The sequence below is a fragment of the Eulemur rufifrons genome, chromosome 4, assembly GCF_041146395.1.
Source record: "Eulemur rufifrons isolate Redbay chromosome 4, OSU_ERuf_1, whole genome shotgun sequence".
Classification (NCBI taxonomy): Eukaryota; Metazoa; Chordata; class Mammalia; order Primates; family Lemuridae; genus Eulemur; species Eulemur rufifrons.
The window spans coordinates 81,144,892-81,156,207 of NC_090986.1; the positions used below are offsets into that span (position 1 = coordinate 81,144,892).

Consider the following 11,316-nt stretch of genomic DNA (forward strand, 5'->3'; position numbering starts at 1 on the left):
TCCAATATGGTAGCCACTAGTCACATGTGGCCTTTGAACACTTCCTATGTGGCTACTCTGAATTTTATTATAGATGTGCTGTAAGTTAAAATAGTCACCATATTTTGAGGACTTAGTCCAAACAACAGAAAGTGAAATATTTCATTAATAAATTTTGTTATTTTTTTGAGAAAAGGTTTTGCTCTGTCACCCTGGTTGGGGTGCAGTGGCCTCATCATAGCTCACTACAGCCTCAAATTCCTGGGCTCAAGCAATCCTCTTGCCTCGGCCTCCGAAAGTGCTGGGATTACGGGTGTGAGCCACCACACCTGGCCTCATTAATAAATTTTTAATATTGATTACATGTTGCTGGATGCGGTGGCTCACACCTGTAATCCTAGCACTCTGGGAGGCCGAGGCAGGAGGATCGCTCGAGGTCAGGAGTTCGAGACCAGCCTGAGCAAGAGCAAGATCCCGTCTCTACTAAAAACAGAAAGAAATTATATGGATAACTAAGAATATATACAGAAAAAATTAGCCGGGCATGGTGGCACATGCCTATAGTACCAGCTACTTGGGAGGCTGAGGCAGAAGGATTGCTTGAGCCCAGGAGTTTAAGGTTGCTGTGAGCTAGGCTGATGCCATGGCACTCTAGCCTGGGCAACAGAGTGAGACTCTGTCTCAAAAAATAAAAAATAAATAAATAAATATTGATTACATTTTGAAATAATAGTTTGGTTTAAGTAAAATATGTGATTAAAATTAATCTCACCCTTTTTTCTCCATTTTAAAAATATGGTTAACTGGAAAAATTTTAATTACATGTGTGATTTATGTTATATTTCTGTTGGATAGTGCTATTTTAGAAATCTTTTTGATAAAATACTTGCATAAAAATTCACAAATTAAAAGGAACAATGTGTCGTCCTGAAGGAGAAATTAGTCCAAGAGAAGGGTAACGTTATAATTATGTGGGGAGCTTATCCAAATTTTAGGTAGCCAGCAGCACGGGCCACCCATGGAATCATGGAACATACTTGTTCCAAGGGTTACTGGGGAGAGGGTCGAGGGAGCAGACAGAGAACCAGGTTCCATTAAGACATTTTCAGGAAATCATGGGCTACAGAGTAGAATTACTAGGCTGCAGGGAAGGTGGGGACAGGCCATTACTAAGGTCGGAGTCCAGCACACAAGCATTCTCACAAAGGTAGAAATCTTAATATCTGTAATTTACTTTAAAATACTTCAGTCAACCTGTGTGATGTCTTGTGTGTGCCAATCAGTTTCAAATTTGATTCTAAGAATGTCTGGCTAACAGTATACTATCTGCATAAAAGGAATGAATTCGGGACACATACCATAACATGGCAATTCTCAAACGCACTATGCCAAGTGAACAAAGACGGACTCAGAAACACATGAGCCGCATGATTTCATTTGTGTGAAGTTCTGGGAAAGGCAAAACGGTAAGGGTGGAAGAGAGATCAGTGGTGGCCAGGGACTGAGAGTTAGGGGGGCTGTTTACTACTAAGGGGTGTGGTGGGTCATTCTATATCAAGGAAAACATTCTGTATCTTGATGGCAGTGCCTAACTATGTGTTTGTCAAAAGTCAAAAAAGAGTGAATTTTACCATATGTAAATTATATTTCAACAAACTTAGAAAAAGACTGCACAGTCCACTATTTAAAGATAACAGTGGCACAATGAAATGTTAGAGTTATTTGAGCACGCAGCAATTGGTGAACTGGGCGGCACCAGATAGTGAGTGAGTGAGCACTCCACCAGGAGGGCTGGGAGAGGACACTTTTATGAGGTGTTTCAGGAAGCAAGACAAAGAAAATGTACCTGATGGGGTAAAGTGGAAAGTCCCTTAGTGAGAGGTTAGTTGGCTGTTTCCGACTGGTTAAGTCTCCAGTTTTATTTTACTATTTATACTGGGTTTCTGTTTGCTTGTGTAGGAACTTGAACTGCTAGAGCTGCCCCAATCTAGAGACCTCCAAATTAGGAAGGTTTGTCATGCCACATTTCATAACTAGGTAAATTTGACCTGGGAAAAAATCCATATGCAAGTATTGGAGTCTAGTTAATGATATGCATGTTCAAGGGTTTAGGGGGAATGTGTACCCATTGCAACTTACTTAGGAATATATCAAAAAAATAAGATGGATGGATGGAGGGAGGGAGAGATAAGTGGGATAGATGTGTGATAAAATAAATACAGTAAACTATTGACAGCAGAAGTAAGATCTGTGGTTCTCAAACTCATGTTCAGGAACCAGCAGCTATTGCATCACCTGGAAACTTGTTAGAAATGCACATTTCGAGGCCAGATCCACCGAATCAGAGACTCTGGGAGTGGCCAAAACTTGAGAACTACTGATGTAGTTGGCGGTATATTGGTGTCATTGTACATACTTTAAAGTTTTCTGTATTTTGACAATTTTTGTAATAAAATGTTGAGGTGGAGAAAAGATTGCACAGTCAAGGAGTGGTCGGCTAGCATTATATTAAGAAGGAATACTTTCCATAGGTGGCTATGGCCAGTCCTTCTGCTCTCTGTGTCTCCATCAGCAACTTAGACTTTTCTAATAACTATTCTGGGTATGAAAATGGGCTTTTATGGATAAAAATAGCGTCTTGTTATTTGATAAGATAAATGGTAGAAATGGGCTCCCATTGGTGAGATTAAAGATATTTAAGTACAGGCTAGTTAAAACAAGTTTGACATTCTCCACCCTTGCAAGAGCAAGGTGTAAGAATTCAGAGGCCTGCAGACTGCACCCGTGGGTCTGGCTTGAGATTTGAGGGCTACTCCGTCCAGGGCCCAGCCTTTGCGCCCTAGGAATGTTGTTGCATCTGCCGTGACAAGCTATGGGTGGCAACGAAAGGAACACAGAGAGCTAGAAGTTCTTTGAGCTTACAAAATAGGTTTTATGAACAGTTTTGTGCACACTTTGCTAATAAATGTCTGTCTAATAAATATCTTTGTGTATGTCCAAATTTAGGTTGAGACTTGCTTTCATTATAACCTGGGAGTAAGATATGGGAAAGTGGTTACTTCTAACCACTACACAATTCTTTGACATGGTGGTGTGCTTCTGTAGTCCCAGGTACCCAGGAGGCCAAGGTGGGAGGATCACTTGAGCCCAAGAAGTAGAGACCAGTCTTGGCAACAAGTGAGACCCTGGCAGTTACCTTTACCTATCAAAGTGAACCTAAGTGTTGTGTATGATCAAGTCAGTTATGACAGCAGGGGACAGATTATTTGATATCCACAGATAGTTTTGAAAAATTTGTGTGGTTGCCCCACCAGAAGTTCATCTGTTTACTACTATTACTTTAAGAAATCCTTCTAACATATTTCTCAAAAAATTTTTTTGGCTTTTGGACTTTCTTTAACTTCTGGTTAGGATTAATTACAGCCTTCTATTGTTAGCTGGACTTCTCCTTTTTCCTAAAATTTTAAAAAATACTTACTAATTATTCCAAAAAGTTCATTCCAGGTGGAAGGAAATCTAAGGACTTGGCATATATTGTAATAACTCCTACTATTTAATTCTACATTAAGGCTTTTACTAAGCTGCCTCTTCATGTAAGGAACACCAGCCTACGAGTTCTTAACCTCAGGTGATAGAATTCAAGGGAGTTTGTGAACTTGGATTGGGAAGATTTACATCTTCATTTTCTCTAATTTGTAACTTAAATTGAGCATTTCCTTTTGTTATAATGTAGGCAGCATATCCCAGTTGCTTTGTCTCCCATAGGGGTCATAGATATTTTCACATGACATTACAATTGTTGGCGTTATTCTTGAATTACCATTTGTGCCCATCCCTACTCCAAAACTATGGAAGTTGTTAGATCTGCCACCTGATCCTAATGCATGAATAAAGGAACACATAACCAGTTTTTAAAATATGTGATCATGGTATTTCAGTAAAATTGGTTTCCTTTATAATCGTAAGTATTTTATGTTATGCATTAGAAACTATTCTGAGAAGGGTTCACTGGCTTCCCCAGACTGTCGGAGGGGTTCACGGCTCAGGGAAGACTTAGAATCCCTGCTTAGCCAGACTTAGAGATGTTTCACTGCAATTTGTTTCAGGATTGAAAATCTGTCAGGATTGAAAATCCCTCTTGTGACTCTGCCAGTGAGACTTTGACAATTGTTCTGAATTCCAAAGGAGGCAAAGTGCAGGCGGGTGGAAAACAACACTTGCTCAAGAAACCAGACCAGAAGAGGAGGCATCTGCTTCAGTCCTTCCTGTCACTTCTTTCAACGTTCCATCAGGCCTCCCATCTGGGCCTGGTGGTTTGCTAGTATTTCATTGTTACAGTGATGTCCTTTGATATTAAAAATAATAATCCTCAAATTCCTCACGTTTGGTATGAACCTCAGTATCTTCAGTGGCACCAAATTTATTGCAAATGTATTGCACAGTTTTCAGCAAAGGCCAAACTTAGCCCATCGTACAGAAATGCATGATAAACTGCTCCTGCTTTGTTGGCGGTAAACCCCAACGGGAAATGGTTCCAAATTCAAGATGAACACAGTGTGTGTAATAAAATTAAAGGAAGAAGAGGAGGGGGGAAGAAAAAGAAAAAGATCCCTTCTAACCACTAAAGGCACTTTAAATTAAAGGTGCTTGCTCATTGACACCCTCTGATTAACCGTTTTTTTTATTGTGGTGAGCAGGTTTAACATGAGCAGTACCCTCAACAAATTTTCGTTGAGTATTGTTAACTATAGGCACAATGTTGTACAGTATTGTTAACTATGGTAACAATATTGTTAACTATAGACACAATGCTGTACAGCAGATCTCTAGAATTTATTCTTCCTGCATAACTGAAACTTCATACGCCTGGAAGAGAAACTCCCTATTTCCTCCTCCCCCAGCTCCTGGCAGCCATCATTCTACTCTCTGCTTCTATGAGTTTGACCATTCTAGATGCCGCATCTGAGTGAAATCATGCAACCTTTCTCCTTCTGTGCCTGGCTTACTTCACTGAGCGTAGTGTCCTGCAGGTGCATCCATGTTGTCGCATATGGCAGGATCTCCTTTTGTAAGGCTGACTAATACTGCATTGTATGTATGCACCACATTTACTTTATCCACTCATTCACTTACTGACATTTGGGGGAGAAGAGCTGCAGTATCGTGGGAGTGCAAGTATTTCTTGAAGATCCTGATTTCAATTATTTAGGATAACTATCCAGAAGTGGTACTGCTGACTCATATGGTAACTCTATTTTTAATTTTTTGAGGAGCCTCCATACTGTTTTCCACAGCAGCTGCACCATTTTACATTTCAACCAACCGTGTAGAAGTGTTTCAATGTCTTCACATCCTTGCCAACACCTATTTTTGTAATCTTTTTTAAAATAGCCATTCTATGTTTATAGCAACACAATGCACAATCACAAAGATGTGGAAACAACCCAAGTGCCCATCAATTCATGAGAGGATTAATAAAATGTAGCATATGTATACTATGGTGTACTACTCAGCCATAAAAAAATGGTGAACTAATACCCTTTGTAACAACCTGGATGGAACTGGAGACCATTCTTCTAAGTGAAGTATTGCAAGAATGGGAAAAGAAACACTATATGTATTAATACTTACTATTAAACTGGAACTAATCAATCAAAAGCAACAACAAAAATAGCCATTCTAACAGTTGTGAGGGGATATCTTATTGTGGTTTTGATGTATATTCCTTTGATGATTAGTGATGTTGAGCATCTTTTCATACACTTGTTGGCCATTTGTGTGTCTTCTTTGGAGAAATGGCTATTCAAGTCCTTTGCCCATTGTTAAATTGGGTTATTTGGGCTTTTGCTGTTGAATTATAGATGTGTCTTATATATTTGGCATATTATTATTATTATTATTTTTGAGACAGAGTCTCATTCTGTTGCCCAGGCTAGAGTACCGTGACGTCAGCCTAGCTCACAGCAACCTCAAACACCTGGGCTCAAGTGATCCTTCTGTATTTTTGGCATATTAATCCCTTGTCAGATGTATGGTTTGCAAATATTTTCTCCTATTCTGCAGCTCGATTTTCACTCTGTTAATTGTTTCCTTTGCTGCATAGATGTTTTTAGTTTGATGTGGTTCAACTTGTCTATTTTTGCTTTTGTTGCCTGAGCTTTTGGTGTCATATCAAAGAAATTATTGCCAAGACCAATGTCATGAAGTGTTTCTCCTGTGTTTTCTTCTAGGAGTTTTACAGTTTCCGAACTTAAATTTAAGTCCTTAATCCATTTGAATGTTGAAGATTTTTGCATCAGGGATATTGGTCTGCAATTTTCTTTTGTTGTAGGGTCATTGTCTGGCTTTAGTATCACGGTAATGGTGGCCTCATAAAATAAGTTTAGAAGTGATCTCTCCTCTTCAGTTTTTTTGAAGAGTTTGAGAAGGATTGGTGTTAATTCTTCTATAAATGTGTGGTAGAATTTACCAGTGAAGCCGTCTGGTTCATCTGGTTCTTGGATTTTCTTTGTTGGGAGTTTGTGATCACTAATTCAACCTCCTTAGTAGATGAAGGTCTGTTCAGATTTTCTAATTCTTCATGGTTCGGTCTTGGTAGGGTGTATGTTTCTAGGAATTTCTCCATTTCTTCTAGGTTATCCAATTTGTTGGGATATCCAATTTGTTTGCTTATGATACTTTTTATTTCTGTTTTGGCATCAGTTGCAATGTCTTTTCTTTCTTTCCTAATTTTATTTATTTGAGTATTCTTTCCTTTTTATTACTTAGTCTAGCTAAAGATTTACCAATTTTGTTTATATTTTCAAAAAACCAAATCCTAGCTCTGTTGATTTTTGTACTGTTTTTCTATTCTTTTTTTTTTTTTTTTTTTTTTTTTGAGACAGAGTCTCACTCTGTTGCCCAGGCTAGAGTGAGTGCCGTGGCGTCAGCCTCGCTCACAGCAACTTCAAACTCCTGAGCTCAAGGGATCCTCCTGTCCCAGCCTCCCGAGTAGCTGGGACTACAGGCATGCACCACCATGCCCAGCTAATTTTTTCTATATATGTATATATTTTTTTAGCTGTCCATATAATTTCTTTCTATTTTTAGTAGAGATGGGGGTCTCGCTCTTGCTCAGGCTGGTCTCGAACTCCTGAGCTCAAACAATCCGCCCACCTCAGCCTCCCAGAGTGCTAGGATTACAGGCATGAGCCACCGCGCCCGGCCTGTTTTTCTATTCTTTTATTTCATTTATTTCTGCCCTAGTCTTTATTATTGCCTTACTTCTAACATTGGATTTAGTTTGTTCTTCTTTTTCTAGTTACTTGAGGTATAAAGTTAGGCTGTTTATTTGAGAAAGTTCTTCTTTTTAAATGTAGGCATTTATCACTATAAAAATCCCTCTTAATACTACCTTTGCTACATCCTGTAAGTTTTGGTATTTTGTGTTTTCATTTTTATTTGTCTCAAGATTCATTTTCTAATTTCCATTTTGATTTCTTTTTGACCTATTGGTTGTTCAGGAGTATGTTGTTTAATTTCCATATATGTGTGGATTTCCTTCTGCTATTGATTTCTTGTTTTATCCTGTTGTGTTCGGAAAAGATACTTGGTATGATTTTTATCTTCTTAAATTTGTCAAGACTTGTTTTGTGACCTAACATGTGACCTATCCTAGAAAATGTTCTATGTGCACTTTAGAAGAATGTATATTCTGCTGCTGTTTGGTGGGATGTTCTCTGTTAGGTCCACTTGGTTTATATGTTGTTCAAGTCTGCTGCTTTCTTATTGATTTCCTGCCTGGATGCTCTATCCATTATTGAAAGTAGGGTATTGAAGTTTCCTACTATTATTGTAGTGCTGTCTATCTCTCCCTTCAGTTCTGTCAATGTTTGCTTCTTATATCTAAGTGCTCTGATGTTGGGTGCATACGTATTTATAATAACTACATATTCTTGATGAATTGACCCTTTATCATTATATAATGTCTTTCTTTGTTTCTTGTGACAGTTTTTGACTTGAAGTCTATTTTGTCTTTTATAAGTATAGCTACCCCTGCTGTATTTTTGTTACTGTATGCATAGAATATCTTTTTCCATCGTTTAACTTTCAACCTATGTATGTCTTTAAATCTAAAGTGAGTCTCAGCCAGGTACGGTGGCTCACGCCTGTAATCCTAGCACTCTGGGAGACCAAGGCAGGAGGATTGGTTGAGCTCAGAAGTTCAAGGCCAGCCTGAGCAAGAGCAAGATGTTGTCTCTACAAAAAATAGAAAAATTAGCCAGGTGTGGTGGCACACACCTGTAGTCCCAGCTACTTGGGAGGCTAAGGCGGAGGATCACTTAAGCCCAGGAGTTTGAGGCTGCAGTGAGCTATGATGATGCCACTGCACCCTACCCAGGGCAACAGAGTGAGACTATCTCTCAGAAAACAAAAAAAGGAAATTGAACCCCTCTCCTCATAACCCTCCCTTTCATATTAAAAAAAATTTAAAAAGAATAAAGTGAGTCTCTTGTAGACAGCATGTTGATGGATCTTGCTTTTTTATCCATTTAGCCGCTCTCTGTCTTTTGTTTGAGAGTTTAATCTGTTTACATTTAAAGTGATTATTGGTTGGGAAGGATTTACTATTGCCATTTTGTTTATTGTTTTCTGTCTGTCTTGTGTTCTTTTGTTCCTCTTTTCCTCTCTTTTTGTCTTCGTTTGTGTTTCATTAATTTTTTTGTATGGATATGCTTTGATGCCCTCTATTTTTCTTTCATATATCTTTTATATGTTATTTTCTTGGGGTTACCCTGGGCTTATATAAAACATCTTGTGGTTATAACAGTCTATTTTAAGCAGATAACAACTTAACTCTAATTGAATATAAAATCTCTGTGTTTCTGTCTAGGGGATGGACACGTTTGAAGCTCTGACTTGGGGCAGGCGGTGGGGGTGGAAAGGGCAATATACGTAACCTAAACTTTTGTATCCCCACAATATGGTGAAATAAGAATTAAAAAAAAAAGTATTAAAAAAAATCTCTGTGCTTGCTTTGGCAGCACATGTACTAAAATTGGAATGAACCAGAGAAGATTAGCATGGCCCCTGAGCAAGGATGAGATGAAAATTTGTGAGGTGTTCCATATTTAAAAAAAAAAAAATTTTAATAAAAATAAAATCTCTATACTTTTACTTCTCCTCCCTCATACTTTTTTATTAATATCACAATTCACATCTTTTTATATTATGTATTCATTAATATTATAGTTTTTAAAATATTTTTGTATTTTTACTTTTATACTAGAATTAGAAGTGATTTATCCACCACCATTACAATATTATAGTATTCCGTATTTGTCTACATATTTATCTTTACCAGTGAGGTTTTTTTTTGTTTGTTTGTTTGTTTGTTTGTTTGTTTTTTGAGACAGGGTCTTGCTCTGTCACCCCAGCTAGAGTGCAGTGGCATCATCATAGACACTGGCACCTCAAACTCCTGGGTTCAAGCCATCCTTCTGCCTCAGCCTCCAGAGTAGCTGGGACTACAGGCATGTGCCACTATGTCCGGCTAATTTTTTCTATTTTTATATAGAGATGGGGACTTACTCTTGCTCAGGCTCATCCAGTGAGTTTTATACTTTCATGTTGCTGTTTAGTATCCTTTCATTTTGACTTGAATGCCTCCTTATAGCATATCTTGTAAGGCAGGTGTAATGGTGATGAACTCCCTCAGCTTTTATTTGTCTGGGAAAGTCTTTAATCTTGCCTTCATTTTAGAAAGACAGTTTTGCCAGATATAATTTTCTTAGTGGCTTTTTTCTTTCAGAACTTTGAATATATCATCCTGCTCCTTTCTAGCCTACAAGTTTTCTGCTTAGAAATCCACTTATAATTTTATGAGGGTTCCCTTGTACATGACAAGTCACTTCTCTTGGTGCTTTAAAAATTCTTTGTCTTTGACCTTTGTCAATTTGGTTATGTGTCTTCACGTGCATTTCTTTAATTAACTTTATTTAGGAACTATTGGAATTCCTAGATTTTCCATTTCTTTCTCCAAATTTGAGCTATTTTGGGCCATTATTTCTTTGAATAAGCTTTTTTCCCCCTTTCTCTCTCTTCTTCTGGGAATCTCGTAATGTGAATATTGGTTGATTGATGGGGTCCCATAAATCCTTTATGCTCTCTTCATGCTTTTTCATTCTTTTTTCTTTTTGTTTCTCTGACCAGATAACTTCCAATGACCTGTTTTTAAATTCACTGATTCTTTCTTCTGCTGGATCTCGTCTGCTGTTGAACCCTCTAGTAAATTTTTCAGTTCAGGTATTGTATTATTGAGCTCCAAAATTTTTGTTTGGTTCTCTTTTATATTTTCTCTGTGTTGAAATTACCACTTTGTTGATGTATTGTTCTCCTGACCTCATTGAGTATCTTTATGGTAGTTATTTTGAATTCTCTGTCAGGTAAATCATATAACTCCTTTTCATTACAGTCAGTTTCTGGAAATTTTTGCTTGGTACATATTTCTTGTTTCTTCATTTTTCCTATCTCTTTGTGTTGCTATCTTTGTATTAGAAAAACAATAACCTTTCCATGTCGTCACAGAGTGGCCTCATACAGGAGAAGACCCTCACCAATCAGCATGGCCAGAGATTCTGGGGGCCTCTGGACCTTTCATGCTAGTCCAAACCACCATCTGTTCTTGTATAGAGTGTTCTGGGTCCCATTGGTGCTCCAAGACAGGTAAGGCAGAAGCCAGTCACTCAGGCAGCCCACAGAAAAGTTAGGATGTTAGATGTGTGATCCTACTCTTTCCGTTCCCAAGGAGAAGCTAGGAGCTAGGAGTTTCCTTCTGAATGTATGGGGCTATGCCAAATGTAGGGATTATAGTGAGAGGATATCTTGAATCTTCCTACCAGCTTTGGTGTGGCTGATTTTGCACTTGTCAGGGATGCAGGAACCTCTCAACTGGGTTCTGGATTTATCATAAAGAGAATTTGTGCATTTATTGCTGTTAAATTAGTGTGTATTAATTAGGGTCCAGGGCTTCCTCTTCTGCCATTTTGCTCTTTGATTAATTTTTTTTGAGACAGGTTCTCACCCTGTCACCCAGGCTGGAGTGCAGTGGCACCATCATAGCTCACTGTAACCTTGAACTCCCAAGGTGATCCTCCCACCTCAGCCTTCTGAGTAGCTGGGACTACACCATGCCCAGCTATTTTTTTAAATTTTTTTATAGAGACAGGGTCTCTCTGTATTGTCCAGGCTGGTTTCAAATTCCTGGCATCAAGTGAACGTCTTGCCTCAGCCTCCCAAAGTACTTGGATTACAGGTATAAACTACAATGCCTGGTCCTCGCTGATTAATTTTAATGGC

The 11,316-nt window shown here is 38.4% G+C and overlaps 1 non-coding gene across 1 annotated transcript; it reads left to right on the top strand.

The window, feature by feature from the left end:
* The first annotated feature begins 8,986 nt into the window (after nucleotides 1-8,986).
* On the top strand, nucleotides 8,987-9,093 carry LOC138383065 (U6 spliceosomal RNA). Its single transcript, XR_011233519.1, has one exon. It is a non-coding gene; the product is annotated as a U6 spliceosomal RNA (small nuclear RNA).
* The last annotated feature ends 2,223 nt before the right edge of the window (nucleotides 9,094-11,316 follow it).